Raw genomic sequence first — 7944 nt, forward strand, 5'->3', positions numbered from 1 at the left:
TACAGGTATATAATGTAATGATTAATTATGTAATGCAGGGAAAAATATGTGTATTACAGGTTAAATGTTGAGATGTCCCTGTGCAGTGGATGATTTGTTGGAGGGCTGCTGATTAGCTGGAGAAATTGATGTGGGGTTTATGAGACAGGCCTCATGAAACACCACACAGTTTGGATGATGGGGAGCGTTTCAGCAAAGATAACTTTACTTGGTGAATTTTTCAACCATAAAGTATTCTTGCTCTCTTCAGATTCACCAGGTTGCACCCACTTGATGTGTATGTATTACTGGCTGGTTTACATGAATGAACTGTAACTCTCTGTGGGTGATGCAAACCATTGCTATGGGTTACTTGTTGCAGGTCAAGCTGCCTCATTTCCTGTTGGGTTTTTTCATCAGAGAGAAGACAAATATGCTCAAAGTGTATTTTCTTAAATGTATTAATCAGTTCAAGGTTCAAGTTAAAACCGGTAGCCGTGTCTCTTAGCTCACTCAGGAGACCCAAACGAACAATGAGCACCACACCCAGGCAGCAAACACTTTTATTAGGCCACAGAAACAGAATATCGGCTCACGTTTCTTTTTCTGGACCTCTCTGGACATCTCTGTATATAGAGATGGCCCTTTTACAGGTAACACTTGCATTACCATTGCAACCACCTCTTGCCTTTTGCTTAGGGCTGTAGAGTTAAAGAAGAGGGAAGGATTGGAAGACCATTTCCTAACACCAGAATTTATGGCCCTCTTTTGGTGTAGGAGAGTCAGCCTTAAAGATTTGTACCTTCTGGTGCCATCACCAATCCAGGCAGACCATTCCCCTCACACATTCCTCAAAAAAGAAGGCTTCTCTGTGTCTATGCCTGTTAGAGTGTAGCAGTCTAAATCCAAAATTATACTAAAATGCAAATCGGTATGCAATAAAGGACAAAACACAAATCTGTGCCACAAACCGCGAAGCAACATAAAATAATGGGATACATGAACCTTAAAGATAAAAAATAAATTCCGACTTCTCTTTCTTTCAAATTATGATGGCTGTTTGGTAGCCATTTGCATACAATGCATACTCTCTCTCTTCATGTGTGTGTGTGTGTGTGTGTGTGTACAACAGTTTTATGTTAATGTATAATCCTTAATATGTTTTGTGTGTGTGTGTGTGTGTGTGTGTGTGTGTGTGTGTGTGTGTGTGTGTGTGTCAGAGGGAGTGTTCGCCCAGGGCGCCAAACAGGCTAGGACTGCCACTGCTGTGCAGCTGTATGATATTATATCTTTACCAGGTACACTTTGGTTCAAATTTTTTGTTTTACTTTCACGGCTCAACCACCATTAGCTGTGGAAATAAAGTCCACATTTGGCTGACTGTGGTGCAGTTTTCACAGTTGAACCATGATAATGATGTAATGATGTTATTTGCATTACTTTGCAATGTTCTCTGTGTTATTAATCTACTTCTGCTCATTTCTGCTAATGTTATCAATTTTCTCCTTCTTATTTCCATTAATGGTATAAATTTTCTACTGCTGATTTACGTGAGCGACATACTGAGGAGGGGTTGGTTCTTGTTATAAGGCGCTGTTTGAAAGACCAAAGCATGTCATTTGCTCTACTTTTGGGGTAAGAAGTCTGTTTTCAAATTCTTCATTTATTCTTTATTCTGGCAGTGGATCCTGATAAAGCAGTTTCCACATGTATTTTTTTCAGCACTTTTCAGATGAAGTTATTGTAGTTAAAGTGCTTACCTTTTCTTGGATGGATGCTTTAGCTTCCTCTTTTAGATGAGCTGAGTTGGCAATTGAAGTAGAAATGGGATATGAGCTGCTATTTACTTATTTTTATTTTTTCCCCTTAAAGCTTAAATAATTTCAATTATAGCAATGTAGCCTACTTTATCACTTTATTTCTGTGCAGTTAAGGTTATATGTTTAGTTTCCTTTTTCTGGTTAGGATTAAATTGTTATAAATGTATTTGTTGACACAGATTTTCCTGTTCTGAAACTTTTTTGTGTTTTTTTTTAATCAAAGATTTACAAACTGTTCAAGCGACTCTTGAAAGACTGGTAAGTATATTTATTCAACTGTTACAACCATGTTCCTAGAGATTGCTGGACAGAGATTTTTTTCAGATTTTTTTTTAATATAAGTTCATTTTCATAAATATTTCAGTCTCTTAAAGCAAATAGAGCTGCACAACATGACATCAAGTAAATAAATGTCTGAACAAAGAGGAAGCGATTGTGTAATGTGTATACTGTAATATGTATGTAATTTGCACTACAGCATCATGGACTGTGGGTCTTAACTTGTGATTTGTGCAGTGAATTACAGTGAGGTTATGACTGACCTTTTGGCTTCTCCTGTGTATTTGCTGATCAGCCGATCAGAAACTGTACCATCAGCTGCATAGCCAACAGCTGGAAATTTCACACTGTCATATAGATGCAGGGTGGAGCACAAGATCTAACAATGTCTGACTGGCTTCCGAACATAGGCTGTATTAACTGAGGATGACAAAAAAGTACCAGTCACTTTGTTTCTGTTTCAACATTAGTCCCCCCTAATGTAGAGGACGATCTCATCTGGCAGCTTTTACAATCAGAGTCATGATCTGAATGCACTGTTGTGCCAAACACATATGCTTTTCCTAGAAGAGCTCTATAAATTTAATATAGGCTCTTGTTGGTGTTCCTTTCTTTTCTTATGTATTTAGTTATTCATTTCCATTATTATTCACAAGAGTACATGTGTAATATTATCTGTCTATCTAGCTATAAAAATATTCCAACAAATTATGAAACAAAGAACTGAAAAACACTTGAAACATATTTACAAATATGACTTGATACAATCTTTGGTTCATATGGTATTATGTCATGTCATATTTACTCTCATGTCGTAAAACACTCTGTGTGAAACTTCAGAAAACTGTTCTTCTGGGCTGTGAAACAGAGGTGCACATTATTCAACAACTTTTGTGATCCTGTGCACCCAGGAATCCTGCATCTTCCCTTTCCTTGTTCAGCTCAATTCAGTTTTACTTATTTAACGCCAAGTCACAACAATAGTCACCTTGAGGTGCTTTATATTGAAAAGTAAAGATTCTACAATAATACAGAGAAAACCCCAACAGTCAGATAATCCTCTATGAGTGAGCATTGGAAACAGCGGGAAGGAAAAGCAGGAATAAATCCCTTGCCTAACCAGACTCATGCAAGGGACACATCTGCCCCAACTGGTTGGAGATGAGGGGTTGTCATATATTGTTTACTTGTATTGTCTAACCGGAGATCCTGATTTGGAATGGGAGCTGTGGGTCTCTTTTGAGATATCCAAATGTTGGGCTGCCATCAAGAAGAACCCCTTATTGCACAATGTTGCCCTGAGGAAAAGAAAACCAATTTTTAACATGCAAAATAAAAGACACTTTCTAAAACCTGAAAAGCTGCTTTCTACAGCTTCACACACACATTAATTTTCATTTAAACATTGATGCCATTTTAAATATGATTACTACACCAAATATTCTTACCTTCTTCTCACACCTTGTGGTCTTTTGACCATGTGCCAGAAAAGAACATTCCACTTTTAAATCAAGGTTGATAGTGACTTTAAAATCTTGCATGATGATGCACTGCGTATTTCTTCTTATTCACCTTTCACTCACTGTCTGACTACAGACCACTTTGCATTTAATCTCGCACTCTCTTCCACAGCACGTCTTTTGTCCTGTCTTTCTCCTATTACTCCCAACTACTCACAACAGATGACGCTCCCTCCCTGAGCCTGGAAGGTTCTTCCTGTTAAAAGGAAGTTTTTCCTTCCCGTGGTTGCCAAGTGCTTGCTCATGGGGATCATCTGATTGTTGTGGGGCAACTGTTTTTGTGATTTGGCACTAGTGTATTCATCTCTGTGCTTGTCCTGGCCCCAATGACCTCAGTGCAGCGTTTGATAAAGTTTTAAACAGTTGCTGTGATGTTAAACATCTTTCTAATCTGTTTTTCATTTTTCAGAAACAAACATATTACTGCTAAATACACAATCAAGAATGGAGAACCAAGCACCAAAGGAGAGTGACATGGGCTGCTGCCTCAGATGCTGCAAATGTTATAAAATCCTGCCTCCATGCAAATCATTGGATGACTTCTATAAATGGTGTATTGATGGCCGACAGGTATTTGTATATAATGGAGGGCAATACTACAGACCAGTTGGTTATGATGACGCGTATGAGTGCAGTTGTTGCTTTAATAAGCAATAAGGAAAAACTGCACATAATAAGCAATAAGCAAAGGTTTATTATTATCTTTTTCTTTTTCAGACTGTACATTACAGAAAAGGTTAAATCCTAACTGCTTGCTTTGCCATTGTGGCTCAATGTCAACTGTAAATTTAAGACAGGCTTTGTGCTGTTTTTGCTTATTTGGTTTTATTTCAGTGACTTTTTGACTAGTTACTTTAGTGGTTTTAATATAATCTTAATATAATACATTATATAACACAACAGAATAATTAGAAATGCTGTTAAAAATAGCAACAAAAAATGTTCTGTCTGTTCTGGCAAAAATCCTCATGTTTTGCAAAATCAGATAAATTGATATTTCTAATTTACCCTTTTTTAAAGCCAAAGCACAAAGAGAACACAAAGACTCACAGAATGCTGTAATAACGTTTTTTCTCAGACTACATGGCTGATTACTCTCAGAGCAATTTGAATTCATGAACTGTCAATAGACTATCTGAGTGTCCTCTTTAGTGCTTTCACAGAGGCAAAACACACATCTCCTGTATTCAGATTCAGAATGTGAAAAACTATCTGGTAAATAAACACAGTAGGCATTTTCAGAGGGAAATTGCAAAACCTGAATCAAAACACTTGATCACACTTTCACTGGAAAAAAGTGTGTGAGTAACAACTTTTCATAACAAAATAAACAAACAAAATAATGACAGTGAAGGAAAGCAAATTCTTCTGAAATCATTATCATTTAAGTTTTTACTGATATTTTAGAGTTCATTAACAATGAAAACTATTTGTAACTTATTACACATTCTTAGACAATTTAAAAAAATAACACATATTCTGTTGTTTTAAATTTGCCTAAATGTTGTTAATTCAAAATGCAAGATGGACCCATTTTTACCAGCTGCAAGATTTATGTGAGCAAGAGTCATTAAAAGTACATCAGTAAAACGAATTTATTATTGTAAAATCTTGAATCCAACCCTCTTTCTTTACATTTTGCTTCAAATGTTCTTGTAAGTTTTTAAACTGGCCTTGAACAATAGTTCTCCAGGCTTTCTTAAGGTCTTTTAAAGTTTTTGTTTGGACACCGGCTTCTTTTTTTTTTTTTCACTCTTTTTCATTCTAATCCTTGTACCTGTGCATATCTACCACGTGCATCAAAATATAAACTTTGTACCTCAATAAGGACTTGTGAATTCATTTAAAAATGTATTTTTTAATTCTGTTATTTATTTAAACATTACTAAATTAATGTATTGTATAGTAATTTTATTTAAACTAGAAACAGAAAAAAATCAATATTTCAAAATGAAATATCCATACTTAATAATTACAAAATAGTAAATTAAATACCCTGAATAAAAACCTCATTTCAAATATCATTTTCAAATTTCAAATTAACTAACAGATTTTCAAAATCTTCTTCTTTTTAACACAATTAATACAATTACTAGCAAATGGATTGGCTTTTAGATTAACTAACCTAACTAACAGATTAACTATCCCATTTAGCATTTCTGCGATTCCTGCAGTACTTGAAAAAGCAATGCAAATTAGCCACGCCGTGTGATTTAAGTGTCTCTCTGACTGGTAGTGGTGTGCAGATTAATACAGAAACATCACTTCCTCCAATACCAGATATTTATGTTATAGAATCAATTATCATATTAAAATGTGGATATTTTAACAAGGTGGGAGTGTCTAAATAGTTGGTAGGAACTACTACTTCTTCTGTCTGTCAATGGTATGCAAAATACTGCTGTGTAAATGTGTAACAGCTCACATGTGTTACATAGTAATTAATGGCTGATAAAACAGGTCTGCAGCCAAAAAACTGCATTTTTGTTTCTTGTATATTTTTACCCACTGAAACTGGGAAAAATATTTTTTAAATTACATCCTGTGAGGTTTTCTTGCAAAACTCATGTTTTTAGTTTAATTCAGCTTAAAATTTCCCTTTTTTAAACTGAAATCTGGTATCCTATACTTGAGTCAAAAACATATCCAATAATGATTTCTTATGTTATGTAAATATTTCTAAGAGCGAGACTCAAGAGAAATACAAATAGAAAACGCAAGGAATTGAGGTATTACAAAATTGTATGTTTTTTAATCCAAAAATTATCCCCATTTTCCTCCATCACACAAAACTTGAGGAATTTATGTTAAAAAAGCACAACAGCCAGCCATTGAGATTCCTTACCTTTCACTATGAACAAAATAAACCTGTTGGGGCATGATCATCTGAGCTCGTCACACTGCCGTAACCCACATTGTAACCAGATGTGCACTACTGTAACTGGCCTGTTCAGTGCCATTCCTCCTGTGCATTTGTTCAGTTTAATTCAGTTTTATTTATATAACACCAAATTGCAACAAAAGTTGCCTAAATGCACTTAAATTTGAAACATCTCAGCAAATTTCTGAAGGAAGACTGCTAAAACTTTGAATGGATGTGAGGGAATCTACAAAGAATGATGCAAAAACTAAACTTGACCAATCTTCTCTCTTAGTGCTCAACTGGACTTGATTCCTTTGTGTGCCGAACGGACACATGTGTAGACATATACAATATGTAAAAGGTTACGTGGAGATATAAAATGCAAGATGCTCTGTGTGTATTCTCATATGGAAAGCTTAAACTTTAAGAAATAGAGCACTGGGTTTTTTGTAATGTGAACACAGACCTTAAGCTGTTTGCTAAAATGTGTCTGTAGATGGTTCTGATGAATATGTTCAGCTTTTTACAGGTGGTTGCTTTGTAGTACAACAAGTGTTTCAAAGCACCTGACACTTTCTGTTGCAGTCCTGATCACTGTCTGTCATGCCATGTCCTGCACCACTTTCACTTACTTCTCTGGAGTGGAGATCCCAAAGTTTCCAACAAAGTGAATTTAAAGGCAGAAAATCATCCTACAAGTATAGAAAACAGAGTCTGGTTTAAACATTTCCCTAAGTCTCGACACTGAATGACTCTCTGAACACACATAAGCAGGTTTTATCTTTGATCTAAAACAACTCTGAAACTCCTGAACAGCTTTGACTAAACATGTTTTAAACATAGAATATCATTTAGTGTGTGGCTGTTTTTTACACTTACTCTTCTAGTTCACAGAGCTTCACTGAAAGCTGCAAGCTGTTATATAGAATAAATGAACACACATGATCATTTCACACAGTGGGTACATGCTTCATACTATATTTTAGGCTGGTGCTAACATCCAGCTCTACTTGAGTCGTTGAAAAACTGCATGACATGACAGAATAGAATTTGGTTTAGTTGACCTGATAATACTGGTTAGACACGTACAATAATTTTTATTTATTATTATGTGTTTAAACACAGCAGTGAGTCAGATCTGAGTCCTGATGAATACCTGAAATTATGTGACTTTGTAGCATTACTGTCACTTAGTATAGAGGAGAGAGGATCTACACCATAGGTACACCATAAATGCAAACCTTATATACCTAATATCTTAGGTATTAGTAATTATTAGCCATCTGTTTGCAGTATACACAATTAAAAACACATTGAGAAAATTATAAATAAAACAAAAAAAGTAAGTTGAAAAAATTGTGTGTGTGAATAACTCCACGGCAGACCCATCCAGTTTCATGCTTTTCAGCATCTTTATTATCACGGTTGCTGTTTTACAATCAGCTGCAGCTTTCCAGCTTGCAGTCACACACAGTAACAACAA

The 7944-nt window shown here is 35.5% G+C and overlaps 1 long non-coding RNA gene across 1 annotated transcript; it reads left to right on the forward strand.

The window, feature by feature from the left end:
* The first annotated feature begins 15 nt into the window (after positions 1-15).
* Positions 16-5444, forward strand: LOC146497504 (uncharacterized). The gene is made up of 3 exons (XR_014870906.1): positions 16-1614; positions 2023-2057; positions 4008-5444. It is a non-coding gene; the product is annotated as an uncharacterized LOC146497504 (long non-coding RNA).
* Positions 5445-7944: the final 2500 nt, after the last annotated feature.

This window comes from Neolamprologus multifasciatus, chromosome 18 (genome assembly GCF_963576455.1).
Source record: "Neolamprologus multifasciatus chromosome 18, fNeoMul1.2, whole genome shotgun sequence".
Classification (NCBI taxonomy): Eukaryota; Metazoa; Chordata; class Actinopteri; order Cichliformes; family Cichlidae; genus Neolamprologus; species Neolamprologus multifasciatus.